The 18,145-nt window shown below is 50.1% G+C and overlaps 1 protein-coding gene across 1 annotated transcript in view; it reads right to left on the bottom strand.

Annotated features, from left to right (window-relative positions):
* The window catches only part of TRPV4 (transient receptor potential cation channel subfamily V member 4), a 49,537-nt gene extending 36,978 nt beyond the window's left edge, over positions 1-12,559 (bottom strand). The window contains exon 1 of the mRNA XM_033169580.1: positions 12,457-12,559. The gene's annotated coding sequence lies outside the window, so the exon portion shown is untranslated. The remainder of the gene's footprint in view (positions 1-12,456) is intronic.
* Positions 12,560-18,145: the final 5,586 nt, after the last annotated feature.

The following is an 18,145-nucleotide window of genomic DNA, read 5'->3' as shown; positions in this document are numbered from 1 at the left end:
TCCAGTGTCAGTTCTGATCTGGTGACAAAGAGTCACATAAGTTTGATGCCGGGTTGTTCTGTTTTCAGTTGGAACGTTTCTGGGAATCTGTTGCATATTCTTGCTCAAAATTTGAGAAGAGACTTCCTCCTGTTTGTCCGAGAACACACTTTGTTCCTTGCCACTATGACTGCATAGTTCCTCACCTGGGTTCCCAGACTAAGTTGCCATCCTCCCAGTTTCAATCTAATTCCTCATTTGCAACTACGCATTCCACTTAGCAAGAGCCTGCTCTGTTTTTCCACATTTTACTGTTGCCAAAAAAACTAAATACTGTAATAATATTGAGTTTACATTAAATGGATTTGGGGGCCCTCTACCTACCCTAATTTTGTGACTTTTGTTGCAAAAAAGTACACTGAAGAGGTCATACCAGGTGGACCACTTTAGCCTTGCACAGACACGCAGTATTTTGGAGAGTGGGCTTCTGTATAACTCAAGAGATGGCCATGTACAGCTAATGTGTTGCCACAGACACTAAATTGCTGGAGATCCTTCCAGAAGCAGGCATGTCTGGAGAAGAATGGGCTGGCAATCTTGAAAAAACAGGCAGTGGCCTGACTTGCCCTCTGAAACTTGCTCTCTGCAACAAGACGTGTTGTTGTGTGTAGAGCAGGATCTATTAGGAGTGTTGATGCTATTGATCCTTCCATCTCAAGCACAGCCTGGATAGATATGCAAATAATGCCTAATATCACAGAAACAACATCAGCCTCCAGTCACCTTCCTTCCAATGACACCAGAGTCAAGGCACAGGCCAGCACCACTCAGAAACCTCACCACTTTGAAAGAGGGGTGCATGGTGACCATATTTTGATTTGGGCATAGAAACTGTGTAAGAAAGTAAGAAGAACCTTCTGGATCAGGCCAGTTTGGCACTCTGTTCTCACAGGGCCAGCTAGATGCCCCAATGGAAAGCCCATAAGCAGGATTCAAGCACAAGAACACATTACCCGCAGAAGCATTGCTGGAGGCAGATCACAGCCATTGTGGCCAGAAGCCACTGAGAGCCCCCAACTCCATGAATCTGTCTAATCTGGTGGCCCATCACTGCTGTGAGTTCCATGGTTAAACTATACACTTTATTTTATCTGCCCTGAATCTTCCAACAGTCGACTTCATGGGATGCCCACAAGTTATAGAGTTGGGGGGGGGGGGACTTCTCTCTCTCAAATCTCTCCAGGGCATGCATCATTTTATAAACTTCTATCAAGGTGGAATGCGTAGTCCTCCTCCTCTCCACTTTGTCTAAAAAAATGTGTTTCATTGATTTTTAAGAAGGCATATTAATTTCAATAAATGCCCCCTCCCCTCTCCCTTCAGGACAGGGAATTTAGAAAATGTGGCACCCCATATTGCTAGATGTGACTCTGGTGGATACGCCCCTCCTCCCTAGTTTATCCTCACAACAGCCCTGTGAGGTATGCTAGGCTGAGAGGCAACGACTAGCCCAAGGACACTCGGTGGGCTTCGTGGCTGAGTGGGGATTCGAACCCTGGCCTCCCAGGTTTTAGTCTGCCACTCAAATCACTACACCACACAGGCTTTATTGCGGGACAGAGATTTCTGTGCTATTTTTCCTGCTGGTGATATTCTAGAAGCACATATGGGGGTGGGGGAACAGCAGCCTGCAGCTGGGCCTCCACCCCGTGTTACTATAGAAAGCAATCAAGAAAATAGACAAGGTTGCCAATGGTCAGATGGGAGGCGGCTGCCTCCATTCAGCCCACAGAACCACAGGGGGCGGGAGACCACATCAGAGGGAGCCCTGCGGTATCAAGACACAGGCCAGGAGGAGCATTGATGCTTATTTCCAGCCTGGCTCGCCTCCAGCGTGGCTCTGGGGCTGGGCTGTGGCGTAGCCTAATAACGTGGTACAGCTAACAACGTTCTGGACTGGCTGCTCCTCGGTTGGGAGCAGTCGGCATCCCCATGGTGGGAGGGGACAGATTTTGTAGGAGGCAAAGCCACCTATCAGAAGGGAGAGGGTGTCACCTGCCTCGGGACTGGTGCTCAGCAGCTCTTTCCAATATTTTGAATTACCGTGACTTTATTGAATTGCATTAACTGTTCCAGTGAATGCGCTGTTGTTGTCTGGTTTGTTTTTAGGCTACTCTGCTTGCAATGTTTGCTGCTTTTTGCTGCTGCTATTGTGACTATTTAACAACAACAACAACAACAACAATTTTATTATTTGTATGCCACCCATCTGACTGGGTTTCACCAGCCACTCTGGGCGACTCCCAACAGAATATTAAAAACACAATAAAACATCAAACATTAAAAAGCTTTGAACTCAACATTTGTTGTTGGAAAAGCGGAATCCAAATATTTAATCAAACCAAAGGAAATAGTAAAGGTTTATGACGGATCCTTTACCAGAGCACTGGTGGAGGAAGAGGGGGGGCAGTGGGAGAGCACCGCCCCCAGCAGCGCAATCCTGGTGGGGTCCCATTGCGGCTGCCCCCCTGCCCACGCTGGGCGCTCCACACCCCCAGGACGCGTGCCAGCCCCCCCCCCCGCCCCCGGTGCCAGAGCATGAAGCTCCGCCACTGCACCAGAGCCCTGAAAACAGCCTGCGACTCCCAGCCCTTCAGTCTCTGCCTGAGGATCATGTTCCCTAGAGAGGTTCTGTTTGAGAATGGAGGGCATTGAAAGATGCAGGGTGGGGCTGTTGGACCAACGTTTCCCAAAATATAGTCAGAGTGGCGTAGTAGTAAGCATGTCAGACTAGGGCCTGGGAGAGACTAGGGTTCGAAAGCCCCTTGGGCATGAATCTCAGGGCAGCCACTGCCCCTCTTAGCCTAACCTCCCCCACAGGATCAGGGAGAACCATGTACACTACCTTGTGCTCCTTGGAGAAAATAGGCAGGATACAAATACAATCATTAAAGCAGAATCACAGAACTGTAGTTGGAAGGGGGACCTCAAGGGTCATCTAATCCAACCCCCAGCAATGCAGGAATCACAGCTAAATAAACCAATAAAAAGTAGGGGCTTTCAGGTGCCCTGAAAATGGAATCCTACCCTAATGTCAATTCAGACATGATCTTCTGCCCTCATCTTTTATTTTATTTTCTTTTGTAAAAGTGGAAACAGACTACACAACTCAAAACCAAGCACTCTGGGCACTTAAAGGCAGACAGCCTGTCTATATCTGCCATCCCCAACCTGGCACCCTCCAGACGTTTTGAGCAGCAATCAACTGTGATCCCTGCATGGCAAGGGGTTGGACTGAATGACCCTTGGGGTCCCATCCAACTCACTGACTATATGTTGCCATCAGCCCCAGCATCATATAGCCACATTGACTGGGTGCTGGGGTGCTACTGCTAGGAGCCATCTCCCAAAACAGCTTGAGGGCACCAGGTGTGGGGAAGGCGGGTGTGTATCTGAGGCCACACCCTCCAGTGTGAGGGACGGGGAGGGCTGAGGTGGGGCAGGCAGCATCCCAGTGGAGTGGTCAAAGTCCCAGAGAAGTGGCCTGCTCCGGAGGGAGGCAGTGATTGGAGCCCTGCCCCAGGCGGAGTTTGCCTGCTCAGCCCCATAGGCAGGAGGGCCAACCTGCTGAGGTGACGGCAGCACAAGGGACTGATTCAGTTTTGGCCTCCCCGTCCCCCTCTCCCCTCCTCCTGACCATCCTGTTTGCTTAAGCCATTTGTAGAATTTCACAGGTTTAGGGATTCAAGCCTCACGTCCAGCTGCACAGAGCCAGGCTCTGTTCTCCAGCTCCAGGACAGCAGCGTGGAGGGAGGGAGGGAGGCAACCGCCCAGAGCAAACAGGGAGGTTCTGAGCTTCGTCACCATAGGCAGTGACTTCATTGGGGCTGAACGTCTGGCAGCACAGGATGGGAGAAGCAGCAGAAATCTATTCATCAGAGAATGAGGGGCCCTAATGCACCCCTGCAGGAGTCCCTGGCCAGCCAGCCTTCCAGGCTGCTTCCACTGGGCCTGGCCTGGATGGCTAATCCAAAGAAGAGAAGACTGAGAGGTGACAGGATGGATAGCCACCTTCACATACCTGAAGCATTGTCTCATGGAGCAAGCTTGTTTTCTCCTGCTCTGGAAGGTGGGACCTGAACCAGTGGTTTCAAGTTACAGGAAAAGAGACTCTGACTAAACCTTAGAAAGAACTTTCTGAGAGTAAGAGCTGTTCCACAGTGGAATGGACACCCCTGGAATGTGGCAGACTCTCCTTCTTGGAGGTTTTTGAACAGAACTTAGATGGCCATCTGTCAGGGATGGTTTGGCTCCAATTCCTGCATTTCGGGGGGTTGGACTTTTGGTGTGCCTTCCAACTCTACAGTTCTATGATTCTCTGATCTCTCCACCTGACTCATTCCATCATGCCCTGTGTGGAGAATCTTCTCAGAGAAGGCTGCCCAACTCATGAGCCAAGCAGAAAAAGCGACTACTATATTTTGCAAGCAAATAGTGTACATGCATGAACACACAGGAAGCCACTGGATCCCAAGTCAGATCCAGGCAGCAGGAATCTGGGTCCCCAAGCTCAGAACTCGCCACTTGAGATCCCAGAGGCGATTCAGCTTGAGGCGCTTGCATGCAAACACAAGAAGAGCCAATGGGGGCCCAACTAGCTCACAGTGGTCATCCAGGTGCCTGTGGGAAACCTGCAAGCAGGAGCCGAGCACAAGAACCTTCTCCTCTCCTGTGGTTTCCAGCAATTGGCATTCAGAAGCATTTACCGGTACATAGCCAGCTGGGCTAGTATCCACTGACAGCCCTCTTCTCCTCCATGAATGTGCCTAAGCCTCCCTTGAAGCTATTCAAGTGGGTGGCCATCACTGCCTCCTGTGGAAGGGAGTTCCGTAGTTTCACTGTGCGCTGCGTAAAAAGGTCTCTCTTTTATCTGTCCTGAATCTTTCGAAATTCAGCTCCACTGGATGCCCGTGATTTCTTGCCTTATGAGAGAAGGAGAAAGCTATCTATCCACTTCCTTCCTGCCAGGCATCATTTTATAAGCATCTATCCTGCCACCTCTTTCATTTGCCATCCCAAGCTGGTGCTAAGCCCCCAAGCTGCAGCCCTCACTCATCTTTGCCAACTTGGGCCCCTCCAGATGTTTTGGGCTGCAACTCTGGATGTAGCTTGAAACATCTGGAGGGCACCAAGTTGGCCACAACATTTCCTACACAGAGATCATTTCTGCAGAGGAAAAACGTAACTTTTGTGCAGCTGCCTAAATCAAGTGTCAGGAGTGGAGTTAGATGGAAAAGAGGCAACTTAACATGGGAAACATAGAGAGGAATACAAAACAACCTTGTATTGAACTCACTGCAATAGTGAATGCCCAGCCCAATGAACTAGAGTTTACTTATTATCGCGCCAGCCACCCTTAATCCTTCTTCAAACCCTGAGGAATGCAATAAAATTTGTGCGCAAATTCCAGGTGCTCTGTGACCCTTCTGTGAGTACTCTTTCAAACTCCTCGCTGAAAGTGCTGCCTGCCTGCTTGTATACACCAAACTTGGAACTGAGGGGACCTGGGTTCAAGTCCTGACTTTTTGGAATTCACAGGTTACAGCTATAACCATCTGTAAAATGGTTATAGCTGTAACCTGCTTGCAGGGCTGTGGTGATGGGTGTGACATTAAATCTAGTTTTAAGTACTTATGGTCATGATTTGACATATGGGAAGGGGTGTCAAAAGTACAGATGAGCAGATCTGTCCATTTCCTCTGTCCTCATTTTGCCCATCTGAAGTTCAGTTGCATATTATTGTTACTTTTGAAGTCCTCGTGAAAATTCAACAGCATTTTACTGCAAATTTATCCTAATAAACTCATTTTTGTATGCACTTCTATGTAATATACATATTTCTGAAGCAATTTCCCCTTAAATAATGCAATTTTTGCATGCTATTTTCACCAATATACATACATGCATATTTTACCAATATATGCATTTTGGTACCCACTGCTTTGCTGGAGAACTGCACTGCAAAACTCAGCAATGCGTGGATTTCAAAGGACTGTGTTTTGATTTGTGATCATTTCAGAAATCGTGAATTAGGTAGGTTCGTCGCTAAATGTGAACTGATTCGAATCCCCCTCCCCTCGTCAAGAGAGAATGGAATGCCCCATCCCCCACAGCCCCTAGGTTGGTGTGCTCTGTTTTTTGAATAAGTTTATTCTGTATAACTCATTCACAACCATCAATGGAAAAAGGTAGAAGCCACCATTTTACAAGTTCAGACACTCAAACCTCTGTGGAAAAGCTTCAAATATTCACCAGTATGGGGCAGGGGTGTCCTATCACCCAAATATTGCACAGGCAGGTTATTCTCTCATGGATATAAACAAAACATTAATCAGCAGTAGTATTAACAACCACTTATTAGTTTGTGTGTGTTTGAAACATTTAATCATAGAATTGTGGAGTTGGAAGGGACACCGAGGGTCATCTAGTCCAACCCCCTGCAAAGCATGAGTCTCAACTAAAACATTAAACAACCTCATGGAGCATGTAGGACCAAGAGACAAGGATGGTGAGGAAACAATCACAGCAATCACCCATGGCGTTTCTCTTCCTGCCGGAGAATATGCAAAATTACGCCTTCAGCAAACACAAGCTGACTGCCTTGCTGGAAGGGAAGGTGCAGCTTCCAGAAACTTGAGGCCTGCCTATCCACACTTGGACCTACTGGGTTAGATGAGGAGAAGGAAGATGGCACAATGCAGGAGATGAACCCCTGGAGGAACATGACGCACAGAAGCAGGACTGCCAGGAGCCATGCTGTGTCACTGGAGCTCACCTCAGACACCGATTCTGGGCCAGATGAGCAAGGACAGTGGTTGCAGATCTCAGAACACACTGGTGTACACTTGTGAATACTTCTATGAGCTGCAGCATGGAAGGCAGACTGAAAGTATATGGGTAAAAATTGTAGGAGAGAGGAACAACATTGACCTTACTGTGGGCGTCTGCTATAGACCTCCAAGCCAGACTGCAATGATGCCTGGATGATGCCTTCCTACAGCAGATTACCAAACATTCATAGAATCATAGAGTTGGAAGGGATCCAAGCATCATCTAGTCCAACCCCCTGCAATGCAGGAATCTCAAATAAAGCATCCATGACAGATGGCCATCCAACCTCTGTTTAAAAGCCTCCAAGGAAGGAGAGCCCACAACCCCTTATGAGAGTCTGTTCCACTGCCGAACAGCTCTTACTGTCAGAAAGTTTTGTTTTTTTAATGTTTAGTCAGAATCTCCTTTCTTGTAATTTGAAGCCATTGGTCCTATCCTCCAGAGCAGGAGAAAACAAGCTTGCTCCATCCTCCATGTGACAGCCCTTAAGATACTTGAAGATAGCCATCATATCTCCTCTCTGTTTCCTCTTCTCCTGGCTAAATATCCCCAGCTCCTTCAACCGTTCCTCATAAGGCTTGGTTTCCAGAGCCTTGATCATCTTGGTCTCCCTCTTCTGCACACGTTCCAACTTGTCAACATCCTTCTTAAATTGTGGCACCCAGAATGGGACACAGGACTCCAGGTGTGGTCTAACCAAGGCAGAAAAGTGTGGGACTATGACTTCCCTTGACCTGGACTCTACACTTCTGTTCTCGAGATTCCTTACATGGGGATGCTGGATAGCATCCAAGACTCCTGGCATGCAAGATGACTTTGCCACTTGAGATTCCACTGTTCCATAGCAATCATAGCTGGCCCACCCCCATCCCATCTAGGATTCAACAGAGTCCCTCTCACCTTCCCAAATCTGCCCCACTTGTCCTTACCTGAATGTCAGGAGGCTGGCCCCACACACCAAACAGAGATGTCTCAAGGAGCTCCACAGAGGGGTTTCCTTGCCTCAGTTTCCCTGTGTCCAAAATCTCATTCCCAAGTGCCACACAGGACCACCAAAGCCGGCTTCTTGCTAGTTGCTCTGCTGTTGCTGAATAAATGTGACTCCTGCAAGCGTCATTCCAAGGAACCAGGAATGCATCCAAAGTGGGGAGTGGATGGCAGGGGGGGGGGAGAAGATTTGCCAAAGTCTCTCAGAGGAGATCAGCATTCAGCTCCAGTCCTAAGGAATGTTGACTCCACCTACAAATGGAATCATTTGTGGCAACTCCAGACCACTCCTTGCTTCTATGGGGGCACGTAGGAACACATCGAGTGCAGCACCACCCACTTCCTGGTATGTCCCCGCAGGAAAGGAGCTGCTTTCCCCACAAAGCCTACCCTGTAGCCGAAGCCCCACACCTGACACTGGCTCCTGCCGGCTGCCCCAGCAAGCCTCACTTCCTTCATACTGCCTGAACTGAAATGAAACAACCTCATGGAGCACGTAGGACCAAGAGACAAGGATGGTGAGGAAACAACCACAGCAATCACCCATGCCGTTTCTCTTCCTGCCTGAGAATGTGCAAAACTACACCTGCAGTGGGACATGGGTGGCGCTGTGGGTTAAACCACAGAGCCTAGGGCTTGCCGATCAGAAGGTCGACGGTTCCCGCAACTGGGTGAGCTCCCATTGCTTGGTCCTTGCTCCTGCCAACCTAGCAGTTCGAAAGCACGTCAAAGTGCAAGTAGATAAATAGGTACCGATCCGGCAGGAAGGTAAATGGTTTTTCCGTGCGCTGCTCTGGTTCGCCAGAAGCGGCTTAGTCATGCTGGCCACATGACCCAGAAGCTGTCTGCGGATAAACGCCGGCTCCCTCGGCATGTAAAGTGAGATGAGTGCCGCAACCCCAGAGTCATCCACGACTGAACCTAATGGTCAGGGGTCCCTTTACCTTTACCTTAACACCTGCAGCAAACACAAGCTGACTGCCTTTGCTGAAGAGAAGGTGCAGCTTCCAGAAACTTGAGGCCTGTCTATCCACACTTTGACCTACCAGGTTAGATGAGGCATTTCTCAATAGAGCAGAGAAATCAGAGATTACCAAACATTCATAGAATCATAGAGTTGGAAGGGACCCAAGTGTCATCTAGTCTAACCCCCTGCAATGCAGGAATCTCAGCTAAAGCATCTATGACAGATGGCCATCCAACCTCTGTTTAAAAACCTCCAAGGAAGGAGAGCCCACAACCTCTTATGGGAGTCTGTTCCACTGCCAAACAGCTCTTATTGCTCAAATACAGCTGCAACACATGGCTAATAAGTATGGTAAATGTATTATTAGTAGTAGTTAGAATATAATCCAAAATTTACAAATCATAAACATCATTATATAATGTATGTATAAATCCATAAACAAGAAATAATCAATGTAATGAATTGCTGTCAGGGAACACCACAACACAGGCAGAATGCCTTTCAATAGATAAGAATAGATAATAGAACAGCTCTTACTGTCAGAAAGTTCTTCCATATGTTTAGTCAGAATCTCCTTTCTTGTAATTTGAAGCCATTGGTTTGAGTCCTATCCTCCAGAGCAGGAGAAAACAAGCTTGCTCCATCCTCCATGTGACAGCCCTTAAGATACTTGAAGATAGCCATCATATCTCCTCTCAGTCTCCTCTTCTCCTGGCTAAATATCCCCAGCTCCTTCAACCATTCTTCATAAGGCCTGGTTTCCAGACCCTTGATCATCTTAGTTGCCCTCCTCTGCACACATTCTAGCTTGTCAACATCCTTCTTTAATTGTGGTACCCAGAACTAGACACAGTACTCTAGGTGGGAGTCTAACCAAGACAGAATAGAGTGGGATGATGACTTCTCCTGATTTGTACTCTAGACTTCTGTTGGTGCAGCCTAGAATAGTGTTAGCTTTTTTTTTTCAAAAAGGAGTGGTGTAATAACCATGGGAGACTTCAACTATCCTGATATCTGTTGGAACACATACTCTGCCAAGATTCCAACAAATTCCTCCATTGCCTCGCTGAAAATTTCATTTCCCAGAAGGTCGAAGAAGCAACAAGGGGATCATCTATGTTGGACCTGGTCCTCACCAACAAGGAGGGACTGATAGATAAAGTGGAAGTACTCGGAAACTTGAGGAAGTGACCATGTCCTCTTGGGTTTCATTATAAACTGGGATAGAATAGACTCCCTCGGGAGGTGGTGGACTCTCCTTCCTTGGAGGTTTCTAAGCAGAGGTTGGGTGGCCCTCTGTCATGGATGCTTTAGCTGAGATTCCTGCATTGCAGGGGGCTGGACTAAATGACCCTCAGGGTACCTTCCAACTCCACAAATCTATAATTTTATGTTTCATGGCAAAAATAAAAATTGGAGAAAACCCCCATATATTCTGAAATAATTTTTTATGGTCTTAACAGAAAGCAAAACTGAAATATCCAAGCTTTTGGATCAAAAGCACACAGGATTGTTGTTGTTTTAAAATATATGTATTTTAGAAAAAATATCAACAACCTCAGATATGCTGATGATACAACCTTGATGGCAGAAAGTGAGGAGGAATTAAAGAACCTTTTAATGAGGGTGAAAGGGGGGAGTGCAAAATATGGTCTGAAGCTCAACATCAAAAAAACTAAGATCATGGCCACTGGTCCCATCACCTCCTGGCAAATGGAAGGGGAAGAAATGGAGGCAGTGAGAGATTTCACTTTCTTGGGTTCCATGATCACTGCAGATGATGACAGCAGTCACGAAATTAGAAGACGCCTGCTTTTGGGAGAAAAGCAATGACAAACCTAGACAGCATCTTAAAAAGCAAAGACATCACCTTGCCGACAAAGGTCCGTATAGTTAAAGCTATGGTTTTCCCAGTAGTAATGTACGGAAGTGAGAGCTGGACCATAAAGAAGACTGATCGCCGAAGAATTGATGCTTTTGAATTATGGTGCTGGAGGAGACTCTTGAGAGTCCCGTGGACTGCAAGAAGATCAAACCTATCCATTCTTAAAGAAATCAGCCCTGAGTGCTCACTGGAAGGACAGATCCTGAAGCTGAAGCTCCAGTACTTTGGCCACCTCATGAGAAGAGAAGACTCCCTAGAAAAGACCCTGATGTTGGGAAAGATGGAGGGCACAAGGAGAAGGGGACGACAGAGGATGAGATGGTTGGACAGTGTTCTCGAAGCTACTAACATGAGTCTGACCAAACTGCGAGAGGCAGTGAAGGATAGGCGTGCCTGGCGTGCTCTGGTCCATGGGGTCACGAAGAGTCGGACACGACTGAACAACAACAACATTTTAGAAAAAACACCGCCACAATACTATGCAAACTTATTTGGAAGTAAATTCCCATTTGAGTTTATTCCTGAACAAACATGAATAAGGGAGTTCTGTGGCTCAGTGGCAGAACATCTGCTTTGTGTGCAGAAGGTCTCAGGTTCCTGCCTGAAACCCTGGACAGCCACTGCCACGCAGTGTAGACAGGAGGACTGAATAAGATAGGCTAAGATTGCAAGGTAGGGTGTGAAATGTCACAGGCGCTTTCTCCCCTCCTGTGCTTGCCAGCAACTGGGATTCAGAAGCATTGGTGCCTCCAGTTGTGGAGGCAGAGCAGAGCCATCCTGGCTAGGAGCCACCGGCAGCCCTCTCCTCTGAGCCTCTTTAAAGCCCTCTGAGTTGCTGGCCTCACTACCTCCTGTGGGAGGGAGTTCCATAGTTTCACTATGCGCTGCATGAAGAAGTAAAAGCCACGCTTGGCTTGCAAAGGCTTCATCACCTCCCAGGCACATGTGTGGTGGTGGGGGGGGGGATCTTCAAAAGACAGAGGCACAACCTGGACTCCCAGATACCAGAAAGCGTTTCTCTAGTCTACACAAACCATCTGCTAGTCTTCCATAGCTGTGTATTGTGTCACAGTTAGAGGGATGGACCTGGGAGAGACCCGGATTCAAATCCTCACTCAACCATGAAGCTCCCTGAGTGACCCTGGGGTCCAGCCACTGGCTCTCTGCCTGGCCTAACTCGCAGGGTTGTGGTGTGGGTTAAATAAGCCAGCAGGGCCTTCTGAGGTTTCAGGTGCCAATATCGCATTAGCTTGGTCAGAAGAGAAGCACGTGTGAACAGGAAGACTCTAGGAAGAGCAGGGGTGGGGCCTGGATCAGCAAGGGTCCTCCTAGTCCTTCCCAACCACGGGGCTCCATGGATCGGCTCTCCTCCCCTTTCAACAGCGGGTAGAGGCTTCCCTTTGGAGACGTTGCCTCTGAGCGCGTGCAGAGGGCATTTCGCTCGCCATCAGCTCAGGTCCCCAGGCAGGCACGTGGCCAAGGCTCGAAAGTAAAGTTTTGCGTCCGGGGATCGGGCCCTCTCTCCTCCTCCAGGGCTACCATTCACGCGCCTTCAAGGCTTGGCCCGGCCGCCTAAAGGCTTGGAGAGGTTCGGGGGGCACAGCCCTGGAATGCGCGGTGGGGGGAGGGGCAGGGGCTTGACCCCACCCCCCACGCACCTTTGGCTAAAGCAAGGCAAGAGGTACTAGCTCCCAACCCCCCGCCCGCCCGCCCCGCCGGGGGAAGGGCGGTGGCCCCGATCCCCTACCTGGAGCCGCGCAGGAGGAGCCGTCGCCAGGTCTGCCCACCCCGCAGGCAGCCGGCCGGCCTCGCTGACCTTCCGCCCACCGGACGGGCCATCCTCCTCCGGGCAGCGCCTCCTCCTTTCTGCATCCCACGTGAGCTGGGCGCGTAGGGGGGCGCAGGACGCCTGGGTCCCGTCCTCCGCCGTCGCGCCCTTGCAGTGAGCGTTTCCTCGGAAGCAAGATACGATCCGCGACGGGGCGAAGGGGTTGCTCCTGAGTAAAGCCCGGTCGGTGCTTGAGATGAGGCAGGAAAGGGCCACCAAATGGATCCAGGGGCTTCCCTAGGAGGTGAGGTCAGGTGGCAGCGTTGGGGACTTTGCAGTTTAGGGAAAAGGCGAGAGGAAGGCGGCACGAGAGAAGTGTCTAAAATTATGCCTGGCATGGAGAACAGGAAAGTTTTTCTCCCTTTCTCTTAACACTAGAATTCGCGGACAACCAGTGAAACTGGAAGTTGGACGATTCAGGACGACAGATAAAATAAAGTACTAGGTAATCTATGGAACTCGCTCCCGCAGGAGGCAACGATGGCCAGCAATTTGGATGGACTGAAAAGAGGACTTGGCACATTCATGGAGGAGCGGATCCCAACGGCTGCTAGCCAGGATGACTCTCCTCTGCCTCCGCAGCTGGAGGCATCAAGGCTCCTGAATCCCAGTTGCTAGAACCTGCAGGAGGGGAGAGGGGGACTCTCGAGTTCAGGTCCTTCTGGTGAGGTTCCTTTTAGCGCATCTGGTTGGCCACTGTGAGAACAGAATGCTGAATTAGAAGGGCCACTGCCCACTGGCTTGATCCAGCAGGGCTCCTCTTCTCTTATGCCCAGTTCTCTGCACTTTTTCCTTGGAAGTAAGACCCACTCAGTTCTGGGAGCTTACTCTCAGGTAAGCATGTGTGGGATCACAGCCTCACCCACAGCACCCTATTGCCTCTTGCCAATGTTAAAAATGGGACCTGGCCTCCATTTTTGTTGTCGTTTTAAAATAGGCTTGATTCTGCTTGAATTTGCAAGCTTGTCAGTTTCACAGGATTCTTTGTCAGGAGGAGTGGAAAAGAAACATAGGAAGCTGCCTTAGTGGTCCATCTAGCTCAGTGTTGTTGACACTGGCCAGCAGCGGCTTTTCAAGGTTTCAGGCATGGAATCTTTTCCAACCCCTAACTGGAGATAGATCCTGGGGCCTTCTGCAGCCCAAGCAGCTCCTCTACCCCTGGGGTCAGGAACATATGAAGCTGCCTTATGCCGAGTCAGGCCTCTGCTCCATCTAGCTCACTACCACCTGCACAGACGGGCAGCAACTCTCTGGGGCTTCAGGCATGAGTCTTTCCCAGCCCTGTTGGGGACTGAACACTGGGACTTATGCAGCCCAAGCTGCTCTGCCACTGAGCTGTGGTCCTGGTGGCTGAATCCAGGCACCTTAAGTGGACAGCAACTGTGTTTCTGCTTCCAGCTCCACACACACCCCTTTGCACTCTTCTGGGTGATGGCAGGTGCTGTGAAGCTCAGCCCCTGCCTTGCCCAGTCCTATCAGCTAGTCTGATTAAAGTTATCCTTTTCCTTCTGTGGTCAGTGTGGTGCAAGGCTTAGAGTGTCAGACCAGGATCTGGGAGAGACCAGGGCACAAATCCGCACTCAGGCTTGAGGCTCACAGGGTGACCTTGGGCCAGTCACTGCCTCTCAGCCTGACCTACCTCGCAGGGTTGTTGTGGGGATTAAATGAGCAGTTGGAGACAACCATGTACACCACCTGGCGTTCCTTGGTCCTCCAGTGGAGACATGAATTAAAGAAACAAACAAACAAACTGGCCTTTGCTCAGGATGCGGGCCTGGGTGTCCCCAGTGGCGGAGCAAGCCGATCGGGCGCCTGGGGTTGTGCAAGTGCCCTGCGCCCAGGGGTGGAGCCAGCTGCCCACAGGCGCAGGGCGAGCCGGGGCAGGACGCTCCGTGGGGCCTCCAAGAAGTCTACCTGCCTCCTCCCACTCAGCCACCCTACAGCTGAGGGGGAGGCAGGAGGCGGACCATTTGGGGCAGCGCAGAGCCTGCAGGCGGCCAAACCACCCCATCGCTCCCAGGCCCCACAGTGAATGCTGCCCGACATTTTGTCACCCCCCTCAGTGGTGACACCTGGGGCAGACCACCCCCACCAGTCCCCCAGCTCTAGTTGGGGTCCAATCCCCATCTTGTCCATTGCCCAGCATGGCCAATGGTCAGGGGTGACCAGAGCTGTATTTCAGCAATGTTTGGGGTGCGGTCACCACAGGCTCTTCCTTCCAGGCCTATGTCTTGGGCAAGCAACCCACCATCAGCTGGAGTAATAGGAAGTAAGGGGAGTGCCTCTGCGGACATGCAGAGTGTGTTTTCGCTCACCTCTCAGTAACCAGCACAACTGGTAGCTGTATAACTGGCATTATTAGGTCACTCTGGGCCTGAGACCCTGGACAGCTGCTGCCAGTCAGTACTGGCACTACTGAGCTGTCAATGGACCCAGGGCTTGCATTGCTTGGCAGAAGGCACCTGCCTGGGCTTTCCATCTCTGTGGCTCCTCCAGTCCACCAGGCTGCTCTCAAAGTCCCCTCTGCGGCCACCCCAACCCTGTTTCCAGAGAGCAAAAGGCAGGGAGTTAATCCCCACCGGAATGCAGCCAGTGCACAAGGATTAGGGCAGACAGGCTGGGGGCCTTGGCAGGACAGAGGCACCAGAGCCTGATGCCCCCCTGGCTGAGTCTGCCTTCCCCCATCTGTCCTTGAGCTTCTTTCCAACCCTGCAGCTGGAGAGAAGGATCCAAACCCTTTGGAAGGACAACATCTGGTCTGCTTGCTGGGAGGGGGCTGCTGGCTTTTCTCCCTGAAGTCAGTGCCCTGAAGGCCGCAGGGGAGACAAAAGGAGGCTGGAGAGGAGCAGGCGGTGGGCGAAAGTGAGGGAGGCAGCAGGCAGCACCCTCTTCAGGCCCCCAACCTGCTGCCCCTCCCAGCTGCCCAGAGATCTTAGGGTTGTGGGGGATACCTTAGTGAAAACATGGACTCAGTCTGAGGTAGCATTGTAAAAGGCAGATTTAATGGTCAATATTATTAGAAAAGAGATTGGAAATAAGGCAGCCACTATTGTAATATACAGGTATTTATATGCATCTGTGGTCAGTGTTTGAAATTCCCCGCATTTTGCTATTGTCACAGATCCAGTTGCAACTATGTGGAGATTTCTGGGCACCAGGTTGGCAACCAACATCTCCATCGAGCCAGGAAAAGGCTTGGCTCCAATTAAATGCTCTTGTGGGCACACACACAGAGTATCCCTTGATGCTACTTTGTGAGCCAGGGTGGGCTTGGGGACGGCCCTGTACTTAGCATGCAATGGGCTAGAACTCTGCAAGGGAAGAATTTCTTAGTCAGCCCATGGAAGACATTGGTAATGCCGCCCACTGAAGTAGGGCAAAGCTACATAGATGATGAGATTAAGCTGGCTCACAGCCTCATTACATTAGTTTCTAATCTCTGGCAAAGAATGCAAAACGAAATGATGCGGTGTTTAAAAACAAACACAGCTTGAAAAGGTACCTGAGCAATGGACAAGTGGCGCCTGCAACAAAATGTTGCAGCGCAGTGGGCTGCTCCAGTTCAGGATTCCAGGGAGGGAGGGAGCTAGAGATCTTTCTGGTTACTCAATTCCATTTCCTCTTCCAGATTTCCTCTCCATTCCCATAGCCATCCAGCATTCTGAGCAGGCTCACTGGGTTGTTCCCTCCCCCAAGTGTTATGGAGTGTGGCATTCCTGCCCCTCTTACTTCTGCAGACCTGGGGTTCCCCCAAGCCCACTAGAAGCTAGCTACCCAAAGGGGCAGCTTCACAGTCTGGGGGTGCTTCTGGATGCAGCTCAGTCATGGAAGGCTCAGGTGGCCTCTCTGGGTAGAACTGCAACTGGTTTGACAACTACAACCAAGTCCTGGACTGGGAGAGCCTGGCCACAGGAGTTCATACACTGGTTCCTTCAAGGCTGGATTACTCTATGTGGGGTTTCCCTTGCGCTTGATCCGGAAGCTGGTTTAGTGCAGGATGCTGCAGCATGAATGCTGACAGGTGTGACGTCTTGCCAGCATCCAACCCCTGTGCTCAAGAGATCTACACTGGCATCGCTGTCATATATAAAGGCCTAAATGCCTTGGGGCCAGTTTGCCTGCAGGATGGCACCCCCCCCCCATATACACCCACCTGACTGCTTTGATCAGCAGAACTGGCACTGTGACAGATGCCACAGTCAGGGCTGTCTTACCCATAGGCGCCAGGGGTGTGGGGCACCTGGGCACCGGGCTCTCAGGGGTGCCAGGCTGAGAGTCAAGACCAGGCTGAAGAGCTTGCCCATCAGTCGGAGCAGCATGGCGGACTCTTCTGCTGTGAGCGGCTCTGCGCTGTGAGTTCAGGGGCCACCGAGCCAGTGAGACGCTGAGGCAGCTGACTGGCTCCACACTCCTGCACACCTGGGACTGGGCAACTGGGGGGGGGCACTGGGCAGATCTTTGCACCCCGGCGTCACATATGCTTAAGACAGCCCTTGCCACAGTTGTATGAATTTGAGCTCTGAGAGTGGCAGCACCCAAACTCTGGAACTCCCTGCCTCTTGATAACAGGCAGGCGCCTTCACTGTACTTTTTATGGCACTGCCTAAAAACATTTTTTGTTTATACAATTCTACCCAGATGTTTAGAAAGGCAACACAAGTTTTAATCTGTTTTCAGTCTATTATGATTTTAACTTTCCAAGTCTTTAATCATTGTTAATCCTTCTTATTGATAAATTGTTTGTTTTATTCTTTGTAAAACTTTTTTGAGGGTTTTTTTCACAAGCAAGTAGTGTATAAATTTTATGAAATAAATAGAAAGGGTCTACCCCCAGCACAGAAGGGAATGATAGAATTTGTGGAACAAGTGACCGATAACAAAATGTGCTGATGCAATAAGGAAGTTCAGGCTTCAGGGATGGAGAGACATCTGCCTGCCCTGAAGATGCCACAGGGCTCTTTAAAGCAGTTTGTGGCAACCAGGTCCCTTCCAGGTGTTTTGGATGAAATCCCCATTAGCGCCAGATCACACATCTGTGCTAGCCAGTCAGAAACATCTGGAATGCACCAGATGGGAAAGGCTGATTTAGAGGAAATTGGAGGAGCACCTCAACATCTTCAGGTCTGCATAATTAAACTTTTTTTTGCCTTGCCTAAGGAAATAGGCAGCAGGTCAATAAATGGAATTGTTTCCATGGAAATTTCCAGCTATGGATCTAGAAGCACCGAGATGCTACAATGGGTGGCTTCAAAGAATGCTTGGAGAACTGCAAAGAGGATCGGTCCCTTCAGCAGTCACAGGGCCACCCTCCACATTCAGGGACAGCAGACTTCCATGGCTGGGGCTCTCACAGAGGACAGATGGGAATCTCCATGAAACGTGAGTCTGATTGTTGCCAGCAGACTGAATGCTGTATTGAGCTAAGCAACCATTTCATCTGACCCAGCAAAGGCAAAATTGTACATCACAAATTAACACAATGCTCTCCCTTGGCTGTCACCCGGGGCAGCCATTCCATCGGATGGAGAGATAGGAAGCGAGATTCATGCCATCAGCTTTGCTGAAAACCCAGCTCCATCTGGCGCCTCCTGTCCCTGAACTGCTGCTC

The sequence above is a fragment of the Lacerta agilis genome, chromosome 14 (assembly GCF_009819535.1).
Source record: "Lacerta agilis isolate rLacAgi1 chromosome 14, rLacAgi1.pri, whole genome shotgun sequence".
Classification (NCBI taxonomy): Eukaryota; Metazoa; Chordata; class Lepidosauria; order Squamata; family Lacertidae; genus Lacerta; species Lacerta agilis.
The sequence above is the reverse complement of the archived record's forward strand: the minus strand, read 5'-3'. Positions and strand labels throughout refer to the sequence as shown.